General features: G+C 29.2%; 2 pseudogenes; one reads left to right on the top strand and one right to left on the bottom strand.

Moving 5' to 3' along the window:
* Positions 1-936: 936 nt before the first annotated feature.
* LOC143614311 (1-aminocyclopropane-1-carboxylate oxidase homolog 1 pseudogene) lies at positions 937-1,861 on the top strand (annotated as a pseudogene).
* A 7,254-nt stretch (positions 1,862-9,115) lies between these two features.
* LOC143613894 (ethylene-response factor C3 pseudogene) lies at positions 9,116-9,749 on the bottom strand (annotated as a pseudogene).
* Between the last annotated feature and the right edge of the window lie 11,669 nt (positions 9,750-21,418).

The following is a 21,418-nucleotide window of genomic DNA, read 5'->3' as shown; positions in this document are numbered from 1 at the left end:
AACCCACCACCTCCACCTTCACTTTCGCCGGAAATCAAACGCTGCCACCAGGCCTCATCGGAACCCTAACCCCAACAAATCTGAGACGGGTTCTTGGATTGAGTTTACAGATCTGACAACGGCGGTGCTAGTTTCTAAAGGTGGATGCAGTGTTAGTGGTGGAGGGTGATGCTGACAGTGGGGAACCATCATCCGGCTACATCAACAACCATCGCCGAAAAAGAAAAACGTCGTTCGAAAACATGATATAGAGTTACCGGCGACCCTAATTCAGGTTCGATTTGGTCCGATTAAGATGTGATTTGGTCCATTGCCTTTGATTTGATTATATTAAGGTGTGATTCAAGTTCAACTGATGCGTTAATTTGAGGTGCATTTCGTTATAGATGATGAGGGTGATGGTTACAGTGATGGTGTTGATAATGGTGGAGAGTGTTAGCGGTGGCGGTTATGGTGGTTGATGACGGTAAATTAAAAGTGGAGGTGGTGGGTTGTTGATGGTGGTGGTGGGATTGCGGAGAGAGAGAGAGGAGAGAGAGAGAGAGAGAGAGGGTGTGTTTATATATATATATATATTATAGAATGTGTTTATATAAATAAAATTTCTGTTTTACCCCCTCAACTAATTTGAATGACATTTTTAGTCCAAAACATTAACGAGGTTAGTGTTCCTTTAGACGGGGAGTGGTATAAGAAAATATGGTAAAAGTTGGGAGTGGTAGGCGACAAATCGAAAGTTGAGAGTGTTATCTACCAATGAGGGAAAGTTAAGAGTATTAAAAACTAATATTCCTAACAATAGTAAGAGCAAACCACATTGGCCGTCTTATTTTTTTATGACTAACCAGTAACCATAGATATTTTGAAATAATATCTAAATTCACAGCTTGATATTTTTGGTCATTGTCAAAAGTTGCTAAAATAACAAATGTGTGGCAACAAAAGTCTATCCTTAATTTATAGAAAGAACCTTTGCATAGTAACATCATCACAATTCACAACTAATCACAAACACGATGACCTCTATAACCACACCTCATGATCGAGCAACCGAGCTCAAAGCTTTCGACGAAACAAAATCGGGCGTCCAAGGCCTCGTCAATGCCGGTATCCAACAAGTCCCTCGCATCTTCATTAACCAACCCGATACCATTCCCAAATCTTCCACTCCTTTCGACCTTCCAGTAATAGACCTCGGATCCACCGATAGAGATCCACGGTGGAGAAGATTCGTGTGGCCTCGGAGAACCTCTGGTTTTTTCAAGTGGTGAATCATGGAATCCCATTGACTTTGATGACAGACACGCTTCAAGGTGTTCGTAGATTTCACGAACAAGACGTGGAGATAAAGAAACGGTTTTACACGAGAGATAATACCAAAACAGTGGTGTATAATAGCAATTTCGATCTGTATACTTCCTCTGCTGCCAACTGGAGAGACACGTTTCTTTCGTTCATGGAGCCCTCACCTCCGTCTCCAGAAGAATTGCCAGAGGTTTGTAGAGACATTCAAATAGAGTACTCGAATCATGTGTTGAAACTAGGTGGATTGCTATTTGGATTGATCTCGGAGGCCTTAGGTCTGAAACGGGATCACTTAGGAGACATGGATTGTGACAAGGGGTTGGGGTTCTTAGGCCATTGTTACCCTGCTTGTCCCCAACCGGATTTAACAATGGGCACAACCAAACACACCGACGCCGGTTTTCTCACGGTGCTTCTACAAGACCAAATTGGAGGGTTGCAAATACTTCATCAAAATCAATGGATTGATGTTCCACCAACTCCTAGTGCCCTTGTGATCAATATCGGTGATCTCTTACAGGCGAGTTTCTCTAAGATGTAAAATCAAGGCGAGCTATGAGGCAGGGCTGGGTGGTCGACGGACCCTGGCCCTATACCCTGATAGGCCCGACTTTTTTTAATATTAATTATATATATATATTGAAAAAAAAAGTATTCTTAGTGTCTAAACTCAATTACTTAACTCATGTAAGGCCCAAATTTTTTTAACAATTCTCCGAGAGGCCTTGTATAAATCCTGAATTGATTAATTTCATTCAATAGAAAAAGTACAATATATAGATATCATAGTCATTTGATCTTGATTTTTGAATTTCAAAACTATAGTCTAATTTCATTGGGTTTCAGATGATAACGAATTACAAGTTGAAAAGTGTGGAGCATAGAGTGGTGGCAAATGAGAAAGGTCCGAGGGCGTCCGTGGCATGTTTTTTCAACACCTCCCTAGCGGTGTCGACAAAGGTGTACAGACCGATCAAGGAGTTGGTTTCTGATGAGAACCCAGCGAGGTACAGGGAGACCACCGCTCATGACTACATGCGGTATGCCTTCTCTAAGGGCCTTAACGGTGCTCCTCGTTTACTTCATTTTAAGCTTTAATGTCTACAAAAGTTTAGAAATGTACAAGCTTATAATTATATGTTTATTATGTCTACAAAAGTTTATATATGTAGTTATGTACAAGCTTATATTAATTGTTTATGGAAAACTATACATATGTTAATCGCAGCCATGCTTACATTGAAAATCAATATTAATATATGGTCAGCGAGGAATTTTGACCCTATAGTCAATAGCATTTGGTCTAGTACTATAGTGATACAAAGTTCTACAAACCTTAGGTGGGAGATTATCTAATTATACTATTAAAGCAATAAGCTTTATGTCAAAATTCTCTCTTTCTATTGGTTGGTAACTATACTTACCATGTATATTAATGGCTTCTTTATTTTTCATATTAATAAAATAAATCAAAAATATATTTAAATAAAATTCATCAATGCTAATTAAAGTATTTTCTTTCGTCTTTCATTTAATGTTTAATTTTGAATTTTGAATATTTTATAATTATGTTTGAACTTAATAATTCTAATTATAATTATGTTTTATAACTAATTTTATTTTATTATTTTTGGTTTATTTCATTCACAACCTTTTTTTCTTCACATCAAGCTTATTTTTTTATATAATAGATATAGATAATGTATAATATATGGATTTAATATATAAGAGATTACAGATTTAATATATAATATATAATTTAGATCATTACTTGATATTTCATCAACAGAAGAGATTACAGATTTAATATAGAGATTGGTGATTTTAAATATTCTAATTGATTATATTGGATTTAAATCAAATAATATACAATAATTGATTTTAGTGAATATAGTAAAACTTGATGATGGTTAATCATAACAAATATACGTAACATATAATCAAATCAAATAATATACAGATTGGTGATTTTACCTATTGATTGATTTAAACAATTGATTACTTAAAATACGAAAATTGATTATATTGGATAAATTAAAACACTAGACATCATAGTATCCGGCGCATGTTAATAAATAAATACAAAATTAGTAAATTTTATTTTCACACCTTATATGAATTACATTACAATTGATATTTAAATGTTTAAATATAGTCAACTTTTAGATTAAATAATATTACATTTATACTAATCGAATTTTGTAACATTGCATTTTAGTAAATTCGAAATTTGAAAATCCATTAATTACGATTTCCATTCTATTTATTCTTACTACAAGTTTTTAGAAATTTTTTGAAATTTCCAACATTTTTGTTTCTAATCAATTACACGTATACCTTCCTACATTAAAAAGTCTCCCATAATTCGTCTCAATTAATTAAATATTTTATTAATCATCCTTAAGATTTACTAAAAATACAAATGTTGACCTATTGACTGATTTAAATTACATTACATAATATATGGTGTTATAATTGATGTTTAAATGTTTAAATATAGTCAACATTTAGATTTATATTACGGATTTAAATTCAAAATTTGAAAATTCCATTAAATACAATTTCCCTTCTATTCGTTCTTACTAAAAGTTTTCTGAAAATTTTTGAAATTTCCTAAATTTTTGTTTCTAATCAATTAGCTATATACCTTACTTCTATAAATGAGTCTCCCATAATTCATTTCGTATAAATACGTAACTTTGATAGAGTAATTCTTACACCATCAAACCCTCTTTAGCAAAAACGATTAGCCTTGTGCCAAAGGTTTTTATTTTGGGTTGTTTTTATTATAATATCGTACATTTTTGTATTCAAATTTTGGCTTAAAAGTGTTATTTTTTCTATATGATTTTTTTTGATTTTAAAATTTTTCGCCACTAGCAAGATGGAGCCAACAATTATCACCATTTGAACCAACTGGACGTTCTTAACAGTGAGTGTATCCTAAAGGTACGTATTTTGAAACTTTGGCGGCTGAAGGACAATTCAAAGCCCATATTTTAATTGCTATATAATTTTATTATAATCTCTTTAGGTTGTAAATCAAAATCCAATATGAATATATTGAAGTTATTACGGTTTTCCGGTAAGGTTTTATATTTATTTTAAGTTTTATATTACGTTGTTATAATATCTTTAGATTTTATATCAAAATCCAAGATTAAACTGATAATTTTCCGTTTTTGTTTGTATTTATATTAATATTTATATGATTTTTTCTTATAATCTTTTTAGGTTATATATCAAAATCGAAGATTCAATGGAGATCTTCACTAATTCGTTTTTCCGGTAACACTATTCAAATCTTCCGGTTGTAAGTTATAACATCAATTTTAGATTTTTTCACATAATTCAAATCTTCCATAATTTGTAATATATTTATTATGTGATATTAATATTAATATTTAATTTTATCATTTCAGGTTATTGTCCCGAACTTGGTATAGCTAATTTCATGGATTGAGAATTGTTTGATAAGATGTCTTTTATTTTTGTGTAATATTGATTTATATTTATGTTAGTATTCATGTATTTATTTATTTTTCACAATTTATGTAATTTAAATGATTATTATATAATCCTGAAATGAAATTTAGTTGATTATTGTATAATACATTAAATTATCTATAGTAAGATAATCAATCTTATATTGTTGTTGGTTAAAGTTAAATTATATTGAATAGGTTTAAATAACATTTACATATTTGATTATATTGAATAGGTTTAAATAACAACAATTTGAATAAATTAACGATTTAACTCAATTTGACCATTTATATTGAATAGGTTTAAATAAAATTTACATATTTAAATATAATTCTCATTCCTAATTTGACTAATTTTTTTCAACCCTTTTTATTTTTTTGAATACCATCCATAAATATAAACTCATTTCATAATTATTCAATATTCATGTATTAAATAAAAAAAATATTAGTTTCTTCTAACTATTTCAAGTTGTTGTGAATTTAATGTGAATTTCAATTAAATTCCTTAAGTGAATAATACAAATTATTTATTTGAACCATTTTGAAATTCGAATTCTTGACCACTTACAAAAATAGGTTATATAGTTAATAATCCGTTGATCACGTACATTATAGAATCTTTAATACATTTGATCAATTTAATATGTATTTATTATAAATTTTTAATTACCGTGTTTTAATTAAGGTAACCAATAAATTATTATTATTAATTAATTAATGTATTTACGTTTTTATAAAGATTCTTATAATACATGTTTTAGTTAGGTTAGGTGATATAATGTTTTAAACACGATTAATTACAATATAATTAAAATTGATATGTTTAAATCTACACCATATTTCAAGCTAGAGCATAAAAGTAATGTATAAGAATAAGTTAGTAATTAATATTTATTACCATTAATATAATTAATCATATCAATTAAACGAATTTTGGTAACTGGTATGAATTGTCAATTCCCATACATCTAAAATTAGACCCAGTTAACAATAACATAAATAATTAAGTCTAGAATATAACTTTGTTTAGCTTTATAAAAAAATAATGTATACTAATTAAGCTTATATATTAAAGTAATTTTTACTAGAGACGGATATGAAATTGAAAATTTTAATTGAGTCAACTAATTAAAAATAAATGTATAAACTAACTTCAAAGGATGTTTATTATACGGGATATGATACAATTAATTAAGCCTATGTATATATATACTATATTTCTTTATTAAAATGATGTTTACTAAAGAGGAGATAATTTACTTTATGATAAATTATTTAATAGTTTTCTTAATTTACTTTATGATAGTCATTTATCAAAATTAATTACTTTCTATAATAAAAATGGTGAGACTAACTTTTCTAATATCATTAAATATCCCAAAATTCAAAATCATTTGAATAACCGGATTAAAATCACATTCAATTACCAAAACCACATGTCATTCAATTTACCATAATTATGCAACATCATCAGTTTATGAATTAAATGTAATTAAAATCTTTAATTATTCTCTATATAAATGGGAAAATGTGTTGACTTTTTTTATTTTTAAGAAATTAAGAGATTTAGTTTCACAACATTTGGTACCAAGCTTAATAACATATTTTCATATTTAATTTATTTATTATGTTTACTTAAATTTATATCATTGGCTTTTGTAGGGATTATTAAAAGCTTTTTTGAGGTAGTTATATGGTGATGACACCTCATGTGGAGATATAATGATTAGGAGGAATAATACTATTATACAATAGTAAGATTCAATTATTATTAAATATTTAAGAACCACTAAAATTTATTTTATTCACCTTTTGTATGTATTAAAAAATGAATACATTATTAGTATCTTACTAATGGAAAATAAGATATCAAAAGGCTATATAAATTATCATCTCATGCTCAATCTCTAATCGGGTGTTAGGTAAAAACCTCAATTTATTTGGTGTTTGTTGTATAAGGTTTTTTACTTCGAAAGCTTTAATTATAAACTATTTTTTTATTATAATTACATATCAAGAGCTTGACAGTGGAATTTGAATACAAGGTAATTTCTTACTTTATATTCATCAATTGCGTAGTTAATTTAATTTTGACCTTTAAATTGATTAATTACTAATTAGTTATATAATATTTATTCCATGATGGTTTAGATACAACAATGTCGATTTTTTGGAATCCAAAATAACATTATGGTGCTTACAAATTGCATATATATTTATACTGAGGGCCAAATATCTTATTTACCTTATCATTACTATACAATATTTTCATTATTAAATTTGAAACATTTTTTACATTATAATAATTAGTAAGTCCTCCTAAGATAATACTGTTGTGGTTGATTTCATTTCGCAAAAATAAGATGGAGAAGATGTTAATGGCCAAGTGCATGAATTTTCGTAAGGAAAATAAATAGATTGGTTGCATATGAACAAGATTTAGGTAAAGTCTATTAAACTCATTTCTAAAGAGTACTATAAAAAGAGAAAGTTTTGTTTCTCTAATATATTAAACTACTTTCCAGCCAAGATCATTATGCAATTTGATTTTTTATTATCAATATATCATATGTTGTAGATACTTATCTTCATGGATATAAAGATTAATAAATAAAACCAATATTTTAATATTTATACATACTGTTGGGTTCAATGAGAACTACTAAATATTTAAGAACCACTAACAATTATTTTATTCATCTTTTATATGTATTAAAAAAATGAATACATTATTAGTATCTTACTAATGGAAAATAAAATACGTCACTATATCGAATGGTTGCCACATCCGGACTGTTATTAGCAGCCATATGGATATGTAGTTAGGCATGTCAAATTGTGCAGGTTCGTGTCATGATTTAGAACATGTTTGAGCTAATATGGGTTATTAACATATTAACTTCAAGTCACAACAAGTTCAAGTCAATATTAGAGTGTATACAATTTATGGCTCTATGAATTGCTAAACAAGTTATATAAGCCAATTGATATTTGTAATTGTTTAGTTATTAGCTATTAAAAAACCAATTTGTTCCTTTTTATATTTATCAACACCGAAATGCTACAAATTAAAGTATAAACATTATATACAAGGAAGTATTTAGGGAGTTGTAGATACTAAATTTATGATACTTTTGTTAAATAAATAGTTAAATTGTATAGAATTTTCTTCATGTTTCTTTTAAATTACACTTCAAGTATTGTCGTTTGAAATTATATGTGTTTGTTAGACGATTTCTATATTTTCACCCGTGACGCCCACGGGACAATAACCTAGTAGTATATAAATCTTTCTAGCTAAAGAAGACATTTTGGCATAGGTAAGTATGTTTTTGTATTTTGGCATCACGGGTAAGGTTTATCCCTGAGGTGTACAAAACCGCTTTGAGGGTCCGAACCGGTTTGAGTTATAAACCAGACCGGTTAAGTCAATATTTGGTAAAAACCGGTTTAGTTCAAATTGGTTCAAATGATAAAACGGTTTATGAGGAAAAATGTTCGAACCTATCTAACTGATTCGGTTCGGGTTCTTTTTTCAAATCGGGTCAGTTCTTAAACCTGTGTGATTATTTAAAGTCTGAACCGCTATATGAACCTGCGGGTTGGGTCAGTTTGGAAACCTGTTTGGCCCAAACCATTTTTGGGCTGTTGTTGGGCCGGGTTTTTTTTAAATGATCAGTCCAATAATAACTTATCCTAGCCATGGCTCAATATTGGAGCTGCCCAAAATATCATCTTATTTTTACAAGGGAGTAGCCCATTATGTAACATAAAACATTATGCCAAGCCCAAATGGCCCAACCCAATATAACAATCAGTAGACCTCATCTTGCAAGTACCAAAATCCAGTCGTTGACTCCCGTTGACTTTTTGGTCAACATTGACAAAAGGTCAACATAGGTGATCCGTTATTGGCAAGTTTCCATTGTTCGGTTTCCGATTATTGAATGATAAGCTGAAAAAGTGTATAGCAAGAGCGGTGGCGAATGAAAAAGGGCCAAGGGTATAGATGGCATGTTTGTTCAGCATCTTCCTAACATTGTCGACGAAGGTGTACAATACTATCACGGAGATGGTTCCTCGTATACCTCATTTGAAGCTTTAATATGTAACCAACTTATGAAATTTATAAGCTTATAATCATTTGTTTATTGTAAAAACTATAAATGTTAATCATACCCGTGTTAACGTATGAATAAAAGTGCGAAATTAAATACAAATAGAAGTTATGACAAATATCCTAATGTATGAATATAACAAATTTGAGGTTTTCCACTCTTGATAAAATTCATGTTTTTACAAGAAAATACATGTATAAATTAAAAAAAAAAAAATACAAGCTAACTCTTGTTTTCAATTGAAAAAGTCAACAATTCTTCCAAATAGTCAACTCCTAAATCCTCAAACACCACCTTCTTTTCTCCCATAACTTTTCTTCTCTTCTTACCACCACCACCACCTCTCTTCCTCATCAAATGCCTCCTCTTCACCTCCAATGCCGGGGAACCACCGCATTCCACTGCCATCTCCCACAACGATTCCCTCACTCGGTCCACAGGAAAGTTCAAAACTGCCAAAGAACCTCGCATGGATAAAGCGGCTTGATCATAAGCCAAAGCGGCTGCTTCCGCACTATCAAACGTGCCCAACCACACCCGCACACCATTCCTCGTTGAGTCCCTTATCTCGGCCGCAAATTTCCCCCACGGACGACGCCTAACGCCTCTAAAGGGAGTGATTTTATCGGGTGTTTGCATTGAGGTGGCTTTGTTCGAAGATGATGTGCCCGCGAAGCCGTTTGTTAGGATGCCGAATAAAAGCATCTCTTGTGAATCGTTTTCGTTGAAAGGAAGGAAATTGGTTAACTCCGTTTCTGGCGAAGAGACGGTGAATGTTTCCATTGAGTTTGATTTGTTTGTCTCGTTGCCTTGTTTAAATACCGTTAGGAAGAGGGAAGCTTCGAAATGGGTATATTGGTGTTTTTATATATTTAAAAAAGAGATTTCAGTTTTCAACTATGTTACAAAATTACCATTTGTCTTTTAATACTTTTAAAGTTAAATATATGTATTTATATGTTAACAATAATTAAACTTTTAATTTTTTTTTCTTCACAATATATAATTTATCCATAGTCAAACTCAAGCATACAAAAAAAAAAAAAAAGGGAAACTGAAAACAATGGAGTTCAACTTGGAGCTCAATACCTCACCATATTCATTTAAATTACTAATTTTGAACATCAATGAATATAAATATAGAAAAAAAAGGTTTAATGCTTTGTTCATACAAGTTAAGAAGGATTTTGGGTCACTGATTTAATTTAAAACTAATATGCGGTGATATTATTGTTATCACAAAACTTAGATCATGCAAAATTTATTATTTTTTCAAGTTTCCTCACTTTTTTTAAACATGGATAGCATTTTTAAGCCACATTATTTAAAAGAAAAAAACTAATACCTAAAATTAAGTATTTTATTTTCTTTAATCTAATTAATCTTGCTATACTTTAAAAAAATCAGCTTTTTTCTAAATCCTAGATGTGGTTTGCGTGTGCGTGCGTAATTATATTTATGTGTAATTACAAAATTAGGTTGCGTAATTGTTTATACAAATTACATAATTATATATGTGTGTAATTATAACATATATTGCGTAATTATCCTATAAGTGATGTAATTATATATGTTTGCGTGATTATGTAATTTATCTTATATATATATTATATATATATATATATATATATATATATATTATATATATATATATTATATATATATATATAAACGAAACCTCTCTACATTCTCTCAAGCTACCAGATTGTTTTGTTTGTAAATTGATGTTTCTCATGCATTTGACCCGAATTCAGGGGTATAGGTCTCACCAAACCCAGATAGTCTTAACATGTTATAACATCTTATTAAATTAAAACTTAATCTCACCAAATATTTGATATGAAAATCCTATAAAATATGGATATACAAAAAATTAGTATCCGATTTAAAAAAAAAAACATTATTTATATTTAAAAACAATTTTATAGTAAAAAAAACTAAGTGGGTCATGTGTCTCACCAAACCCAGATTGCTTTTAACTCGAGTTATAACTCATTTATTTGTGAATTTCATCATCAAATCCCAATTAAGTATATTATTAATGTCCTTACAATAAATAAAATTAAATTCCAAAAGAATATATAAATATTATAAACAAATAATATAAAATAACCGTATAATACAAGGAATAAAAACTAGTGTTTCATATTTATAAATATGTCAACACGTGGACTTTGTACGGTAAGATACAATATAATGTCACCTTATAAATATAATACTAAAGCCATATGTATTGAAGTTATATAGTTTAATATTTATGCCAATTTAGTTGTCTTTCAAAAAGACTTTTTAAGTACTAACGATTAAAATTTGGAAGCAACTGGTAAGAAGAACGTGATTAAAGTAAATGACGATATGAAAATATAGAAAAGGTTTTTGAGTTTATAAACAACAAATACCCTTATATACTTACCGCTAAATTAATTAATCTTTTACGATAACAAAACATAATATTATATCATATATATTTAACATTGGTCAAACAGAAGCAGCTGGCGTATGTTTACTCTTGAGTCTTGATTAAATTTGAGCTTATTCAAATCTTCTTCACATTAAAAATAAAAAGTGCTCTTGTTCAAATATGGGCATCCAAGGATCTAATTGGTTAATTTATTATTATTATTATTATTATTATTATTATTATTATTATTATTATTATTATTATTATTATATGTTGCTTTAGCTTTTAACATGTAAAGAAGGGGATTTATCATTTAAAACTTACATGTTACTAAACAACATCATTATTAGACGTATCATTGTATCAGTAGAGTAAATATATGATATATCACATTTACTTTGAAAAAACCGTGTTAACGTCAACTGAATAATATATTATTCGTGCGTTTTCTTTTTACCAGATGTTGGCATAAATACTTTTGCTTTTAACATGAAAAACATTTATTGGAAGAGCACATTTTTATCTATTATTTGACAAGTTAAGCTATGATTAGAAAAATATAAAAACATTAACACAAGTTTCCTTTTTAACACTTGTTTTGCATAATTTGGTGTGCCGCAATAAAATGGCTATATTTCATGCTGAAATTCCAACACCAATTAACGAAAACATACTATCTCAAATCCTGCAGTTTATAGATTTTGTACTTGTCAATAGACCACCGCTCCACTAATGTTCCAAGACATACCTAAAGTTAGAATAATCAAAACAAACGCCTTACAAAAAGTCAATAACAATATAATATGTTGAAGGAGAATTTGATTAAGACTTGTCTTTGTAGCTTAAATAAAGTTTGTGTCATTTCTACCATCAACAAGATCAAATCATCAAACGATGTATTGTCTAGTGAATTTTATGCACATGTAACATCTTAAATGTAGGGTAGTATTAAATCGGTGTAATAAAAAATAAACATTTTTTAATTGTGATTGTGTATCTGTGATAATGTTATAAAATGCATTGATACTTTAACATGACTAACTCAAATATTCTATAATGTACTATTAAATCTATGCATATTTGTTCACCACAAGACTTAAACAGTTATCACTTAAAGAGAAACAATTTTTTAGCACATTGATCGACACCACCGGATCAAAGACCTTTAATGAAAAAGCTTAGATGAATTGAGACATTTAATATTAGTCGTTTTGACAAATTGACTCGATGACTCCTATCATCCCTGTGATCCTATCTGTTTTACATGAATCCATTCAATAGTTATTTGACTTAACGTTTTGTAATCTCTAATCTAATTAGTCATAATTATAAATTTATATTAAACTATATATCATATGGATGGAGATAATATTTTTCTTCAATTAATTTGATTATCAATTATATAAAAAAAGTTGACTAATTCTAGAAAGTCTGTGGTTATGCAAATTCAAATCAAAATCTAATTTGAAATGCGTAGATGGTCACCAACTTATATAGAGATATATTTATGATGATTGATGGATCTTCACGTTTCCATTTGAATTTCACCCAAAACCCTTCATATAAAAATGTATTTTTTATAAGGTTTAATGTGTAAGTTTATTGTTGTTATTATTATGGTTAGCATATCAAACGTTTTAGTATTAAAGTTATTGATATTTGTATCAATAAAATCAAACTAAAATAACCTATTGCCTTCCTAGTGTGCCACGCTGCTATATTAAGCCTAATTCAGTACTAACTAGGGTATAGCCCGTGTTACACACATGTGAAAAAACATGTCAACAAACATAATAAATTTAAACAACAAATTCAAGCAACACAAAACTTATTCAACTTTCGGACCAAAATGTTAACCATTTACAATGTCTAGATATTAAAAGTTTAAAGTTACAATAAGTTAGTGTACACCAAACCACCAAAAAAACATCAATAGCTAATCTGTAGCAACATGGGTGTTTGATGCGAAAAAGTTTATTTTAACGAAAAACAAAAATCAAAATTAGACATATTCTCAATTTTGACTCAACCTATGAGTTTGAATATTCAATATTATACCAAGCTGTGAGTTATCATTTTCCCTATTCTAAACCAGTTACGCCCCCATTGTACATTTTTGGTCTTCATGATTCCTCATTTAACTCTTTTTTCCCCTGTTGTGCCTTCATAATTCCTTCCGATGCAAAGCAAAATAGTGGACTACAGGTAAAATAAAAACACACATCATGTAATTTTGCATAACTTCTATGAGTGTAATGGACTAATGGCCTTACTAAAATATATTTAATATTAGCAAGCCCAACATCCTTTATTAACTCTTATCTAGACATTAGTGTGACTTCCCAGTACCTATTCATGATGTTGATGAACCAGACTTTGTTCATTCATACATACCTGGACCAAAATAAAGTTAACACATGTGATTTGTACCTATGTCCAGTTCAACATCTTGACACTAATCATAACCACACCAGTTTTGAGCCAATTCTATATGTCAAATACTCCGGATCCAGATAAATGAGAAACTTACATGGCTAAAAATGATCACATCATCTCCTAACTGCATAGTTCTTGTTTTGAACCTGTTACTATCTGAAAAAAGAAATATTATACAGAAAACAAATAATGGAAGCTTAATTAGTACAACATAATAATTAATAATTAGTAAATGAAACATATAAATATAGAAAGATAATAAAAAATATTAAAACACGTATGTTGACTATTGAAAATGGTGATATAGGGTGTATATGGAAAATCATATTTGGAATTGATCATAAAAGGTTTTTTTTTAACAAAATTATTAAACCATTATATTGAAATTATTAATCGTTTGAGAAATATTAAACCATTATTCTCAACCATCGACGATTATGATTTAATCATTTGAGAAATATAATCAACCGGTTTATTGTAAATTATTAGACTAATAATACCTTAAAGATTATAATTTACAAACATAATTTGTATTCAAATCATAATGTCCAAAAATAAAAATTTGATTATCAATAAAAGTATATTTATAATGTATAAATTATATACTACTCCGTATTATTTAATATTCTTATTTTATATTATATAAAAATAAAAGATTAATTATCAAATTATTTACTTAAATATAGTTATTTTAGTCAAATATTTAAATATAGTCAGTAATAATTTGAATTTGAAGTTCCAATTAAAGTCAAAGCGTAAACTAATAATGGAATCAGTTAAGTACATTAATATTTTTAATAAATTATAGAATAAAATATATTTGGTAGATGAATGTTATAATTTAATATGATAATTTAAATTTAAATTACTGCACATAGAGATAGTTAATTATTATAATAAGATATTAATAAAATTAAACCGATACAATATATTCAAAAAGTAAATTTATAATGTATTATATACAATAAATATTTGATTTCAATATTTAAGGTTAACGAAATCAGTTAATATATAGAAAATATTGTGCTTAATTTAGAATTATTTTATTGTTATATATTGGTTAATGAAATCAGTTATGAAATCATTAATTCTTTACTTAATTATTGTTATTATTGTCAAATTTAAAATTATTTGTTTGTTTTAAAAAGTCACAATTATGATTTAGAAAACTTACTAAACTTAAAATCTTAACAAATTTAAAAGTTTCTATTTTTTGTTAAAAATAAATTGGCCGGAAAAATAAATTTAACGGAAATTAGCCGGAAATCAAACTACAAAGATTTGCAGAACAAATCTATAACAACAGGTTAGCCGGAAAAAATTAAGACTGGATAAAATAAAATTTTCTAAATTTAACAGAAATAGATCAAGAGATTGATCGGATATAAATTACTTAAAATTCAATAAAAAAACAATACAAAAATGACCGGGAAATTAACTTTAACGGAAATTAGCCGGAATTTAAAATATAAAGAGTTGAAAAACAAAAGTATAAGAACAAGTTAGCCGGAAATATTAAAACTTGGACAAAGAAAACAATTCAAAATAAAACTGAAATATATCCAGAAATCGGTCGGATAAAAAGTATTAAAGGATTGTTAAATAACTTCTTAAAATTCAATAAAACCAACAGTAAAAAATTTCAGAAAATTATCCAACAAATTAGGTAGGATAAAAACGACTTGCCAGAAAGAATCAGTAAACATAAAATATGGGTAGAACAGATTTGCCGGAAAGATTGAGAATTTTTTTAAATAAACTAATTGTATTTGCAAAATTGGATTGTTAGTTACCTTGAATATACATCGGACAATCAATTCCAACGATTTGATGCATCCAATCGGTTCGAATGGTAACTTGATGACTGGATGCACATGTGGACAACCTAGTTGAAGGCCATGTGTCTACATTGTATTGCTTTAATAGTATTTAAAGATGTAATCAAGGATTATGCAATTAAAATCTTACTACTTTAATAAATAACTACTACTACATGCCACTTGTCACACTCTTATCCATTCTTATATTTTTTAACCCATTTTCTAAAATATGGATCCTACATGGGTCATTATCCACCCACTTTATTGTTATTCAAACCTACTAGAGTACTATCTTTTATTCCAATCAAACCCTAAATCCTAAATTTCTTCCAACTCCATCACGAACTATCGGCCCTCTCCATGGCCTCAACCACCACCACCAGTGCCGGCAACGAAATAGCCCCTCTCCACGGCCACCATCACCACCGCCACCACTACTATCGCCCCTCTCCCCTATATCTATTATATATATACATATACGACGCAACCGTAAGCCTCAAAACCCCTAAATCTCTCTTTCATCTTCACCTGGTAATATTATTATTATTAACTCTTTCTTCATCTAATTCGCTTTATTTCTTATTCAATTGTCTTTAATTTCACAAATCATGTCGATTTCATCTATTTATATGTTTTGATTGAATTTTGATATTAGATTGATTGAAGATTTAGGTTTAATATGTTCAATTTAAGATTTGTGTATTAATTAGCTATTTACAAATCATGTAACGTTAACAGATCATGTGTATTTATTATTATTATTATTATTATTATTATTAGATGTTTACATATCATGCACAAGACAAATTATTATTATTATTATTATTTAATTGTTTACATATCGACGTTTAAAAAAATTATTATTATTATTATTATTAATTTTCAAGCAACTGTTAATGAAAATTAGATATTAATTTGTTATATGTTAGTTTAGAATGGATGTAGGTGTTGATCTCTATGCAAATCTGGAGTGAGATGTTAGTATTGAACTGCTGAATTTCCTTGTATGTTGTTTTACCTTTTTGTTGAAAGTGAGTTTATAAAGAGTTATTTTAGGAGTTGGAATTTATTGGAAGCTGAATTATGAGTTTTATTGATTCATTTTGTTGATGATATGTTATATGTGAGTTTAGAATGGATGTAAGTGTTAATCTGTATGCAAATTTGGAGTGAGATGTTACTATTGAATTGAAGAATTTGCTTGTATGATGTTTTGCATTATTGTTGAAAGTGAGTTTATGTAGAGGTATTTCAGGAATTGAAATTGATTGGAAGCTGAATTATGAATTTTATTGATTCAGGTTATTGAAGATGGAAAGAAGAATTGATCCTACTGCAATACTTGATTATGTTGGGCTCCAGATTTTTCCAAGCCATAACAGGTTTTCCTTCTCTTAACTTATTTGACTGAGACTCTACTTGACAAATATATCTATTCACTTGGTTTTAAATCCTCTAAAATTCAATTTAGAATTCTATGTAAGACCTCATTGCATGTGCCAAGAACTCCAGATGATATGTAACTACAAGTACTGTGAAAATATTACGCTAGAGATCATTTGTATACCAGTTACAATAATGTGCAAGGTGGAATCTTGATTGATCTAGATTTACTCATAAAAATTACGGTTCAAACTAATATCTATAATTAAAAATTTACTCATAAAAATTACGGTTCAAACTAATATCTATAATTAAGTTATAGTTTTATATGGAAGATATCTAATAATTTGAGTAACTTATGGACCTGGTCAACTAGATAGCTTATTGAGTAATTTAAAAAATGTAATTTATACAAGATTATTGACCAGTTTTGTATTTTTAATTTTTTTTCTAAATAATTATTGAGTAATGTAATCACAATATACATACGGAATATATCAATATCTATAAATTAATTTTAATTATAATATTGTAACAACTTACTAATGATGAATATAAAGTTTCAGTTAATATTAATAATAATACGGTTATATAACAAGTTTTGGCTTATTTTGAACAAAATTTTTGACCTTTTAATATATTTTCAGATTCAATAGCTGCGTAAGATGTATCACGGTTCCGAAAAGATGACCAAATAACACCGTATGTGGTAATCGATGCAACTTTACTATATCAACCTTTCAAAACTAAAGTAAAGCACAACCGGCACCAATGTATCACTTGGATTTCTTTTATTTTCTATATTTTTTTTGTTTTTTAAAAAATATTGCAGAACGGTTCGTGTAATCGTGTTCCTGGGTTGGTAGGTCCAGCTAACCTAAAGACGACCTGAAACCTTATTATATATTCAGATTCAATAGCCGACAAAATATTGGTTTGGATGTTTTTTTTAAATTGTTTCACGGTTTGTGTAATCGTGTTCTTGGGTTGATAGGTCCAGCGAACCCGAACATGACCCGAAACCAAATTATATCGTACACATGAACTGAACACGATATTCGTATTTGTTGGTTATTTTATGTTTTGCATCAAGATTCTATAACAAGTTTTGGCTTCTTTTGAACAAAAGTTTTAACCTTTTAATATATTTTCAGATTCAATAGCTGCGTAAGATGTATTACGGTTCTGAAAAGATGACCAAATAACACCTGATGGTGGTAATTGATGCAACTTTACTATATCAACCTTTCAAAACTTGTAAAGCACAACCGGCACCAAGGTATCACTTGGATTTCTTTTGTTTTCTTTATTTTCTTTTGAATTTTAAAAAATTTTGCAGCACGGTTCGTGTACTCGTGTTCCTGGGTTGAGAGGTTCAGCTAACCCGAAGATGACCCGAAACCTTATTATATTTTCAGATTCAATAGTCGACTAAATATTATTTTGAATGTTTTTTTTTTTAAAAAATTGTTTCACGGTTCGTGTATTCGTGTTAATGGGTTGGTAGGTCCAGCTAACCCGAACACGACCCAAAACCAAATTATATCGTACACATGAACTGAACACGACATTCGTCTTTGTTGGTTATTTTCTGTTTTGTACCAAGATTCTATAACAAGTTTTGTCTTCTTTTGAACAAAAGTTTTGACTTTTAAATATATATTCTTATGTGCATGAATATTTTTTTGTTAGTTTCATGGATACATTATCATTTATTTAGGGTTGGTATATACATGAAAAACCTTATTTGTCATATGGAAGAGTTATAAGCATGTATATTACCTTATCTAGAGTTACAAGCAAACATGGACTAAAGATTTTGATTTTTGATAAACAATGTATACCGACCAATAAAATCACAAATATAGTGTACAAGGAAGGTTTTACTTATTTATAACATATTTGTGTAATTTTAATTATGTACTTTATGTAATTTTAATGTGAATTGTAATTATATTGACAACATATGATCATTTTGTTAATTGTGTTTCACTTAATGACTAAAGTTTATATTTTAATCAATTACCCGTGTAATACACAGGCCTAAAACTAGTAGTATAATAATATTATCTTGACAAATTGGATTAAAATAATCCCATAAATTTTGTATTGACAAAAAATAGTCACACCTAAGCTATTTTCCAACAATAGTCCCACATTTTTCATTTTTCTTATATTTATGTTCCCCGTTAAAATAGATAACGACGTTAGTATATTGCTTATGTGGCTTGATGTGTTGTCAAGAACGCAAGGTAATCAAAGTATTTTGTAACATAAATTGTGTTTTTTAGTTTCCTTTCATTCTTGTTCTTCATTTCTATTAAAATGGTTGTAAATAAAGTTTTAAAATAATCTTTGATAGTCACACCTTAACAAAGTTTTTATATTCTTGTATCTTTCTATTTTTATTTTTTTTATATACCGACTAAAAGGGGTTGATGATATATCTTCTCTACATGATGTATTAATCATACCATAGATGGCTTATAGTTTTTTTTTTCAGCAAAACCATTTTGAAATGTCAAGAACATTGCTAATTGCAATAGTTCAGATCCGATAAAAGTTTCGGCCGACAAAGATTGAGCCATAACTTTTTCATAGCAAACCGAAATGGCGCAAAACCAAATTCTATGATTTAATTCATTGAGTTGTGCTTCCAAGTTCTAACACGTATTATTTGAATTTTTATTCCTTCGTATGACTCCACAGTGGTTGATTTCAAATCAATGCGCATATTCGTATCATTTGAGTAAAAAGGCTGTTTAAGCCTACCTCGAGTCTAAATCTGGACAAACTTTATAAATGAAAGTTGTTCCAAGACACTGATTTAATTAACTGGAGTTTTTTTTCTAATTTTTGAGAATTTGTTTGTATTTCTAAACGTTTATATAACTGGTGCCAAAAAGCTGTCCCAAATAATGTTTTCAATATTTTCAATTATAATAAACATGCATATTCCTTAGTTTTTATTCGTCAAACTCATACTAAAACAAGTCTCTTTTATGACTTTTATTTAGAGATTACACGTTAGGATTTTCACACTTAATCGGGAATTAATTCTTTCACTCACCAATCAAGGTGAGGTTAAAAAAAGCCCCACCTTTTCTTTTAACGCTATATTATCTATATTTATATTATAATACAGATAGGCATCCTTTCACATTCTACCTGAGACGCCGTAAAATTAAATGAACATAATCCTCCGGCAAGTTTGTTGACAACTATCACGGCGATGCACTCAAGACAATCATTTTCAACACATCCGTTACCAGCCTTAACAATCATTTAAGACATCATAACAGCATTTATGATTTACCATAGGTCTATCTGAAACCGTCGACGTTTCAAGTGAGGTGAGGCAGTTATCCCAATAAATAAACTATTATTTCATCTTCAATTTGATCTCACTTTCATTCGTAATTGAATTGTCAATTCTTTGTTCTTCTGCAAATGCACATAATCCCCCAGTTTTTCTCCATTACATCACACATCTAATGCTGTTTATTATTTAAGTATTTATCATTCAATTCATATACATGTTATGCATGACTTCTTGTACACTTGTTTATTACTTGCTTTGGTGAACTACATTTTTCACATATACACATAGGCCCCTAGTGCTCTAGGTTGACCTACACATATTTATTGGTACAGTCATTAACATTGATCATGTCACCACGGGTGCAAAGAATACAGTCACAAAATCTGTTATAAAAGTTTTGGTTGCAATCCGGGGAGCTAAAAAAATCAGTAGCAAACAAGTACAAATCGCGGTTGCTAATAGTTCGGTTGCAACATTGGTCGTAAAAGCTTATGGTCGCTAAACCGGTTGCAAAAAGATGCGGTCGCAATCTCTGAAACAATTCGGTTGCTACAATTGCAACAGAAACTTCAGTTGCAAAAGTATTTTCGGTCGCAAAAATTGGTTGCAAAGTAATTCCCGACCAAGGTATAACCGACCGGTTGCAATTCGGTCACAAAAGGCATTTGCGACCGCTTTGCAACCGAAATGGCGGTCACTTTTGCCCATCTGTGTAGTAGTGACATGATTATAACATAAAATACACTATTTTATTAATATCAAAGGACCCGGAACACAAAACGGGTCGGGTTTACCATACAAGTACAAATATGAATCAATCAGAAAATTACGAATGTCACATGAAGACGTGTTAATTCTCGGCACATGCTTTCTCAGACTTGAGCAATTTTTCTTGATTCCGCCTTCAACACAGCCTGCCTAACAACAAACTCGGTATCCCTAGCCCAACAAGGGGGATACGTACTCCAGTAAGGTCTATACAAGCGTGCTTCCTTTGCCCACCCAAACACAAGAATGTTTGCTAGCCGGAGAATAGACATCCCTCCAAGGGGATCCGATAGGAAATTCACAGGAGCTTCTTTTATTGCCGAGATCCCCGCTCGTTTAAAACATCACAAAGGACATCTCTAACCAAATCATGTCTA

The sequence above is a fragment of the Bidens hawaiensis genome, unplaced genomic scaffold (genome assembly GCF_021521415.1).
Source record: "Bidens hawaiensis isolate Kalapana, Puna unplaced genomic scaffold, B.hawaiensis_p1.1 tig00002273_1, whole genome shotgun sequence".
Taxonomy (NCBI): domain Eukaryota; kingdom Viridiplantae; phylum Streptophyta; class Magnoliopsida; order Asterales; family Asteraceae; genus Bidens; species Bidens hawaiensis.
This window is presented reverse-complemented; position numbering and strand designations above follow the sequence as displayed.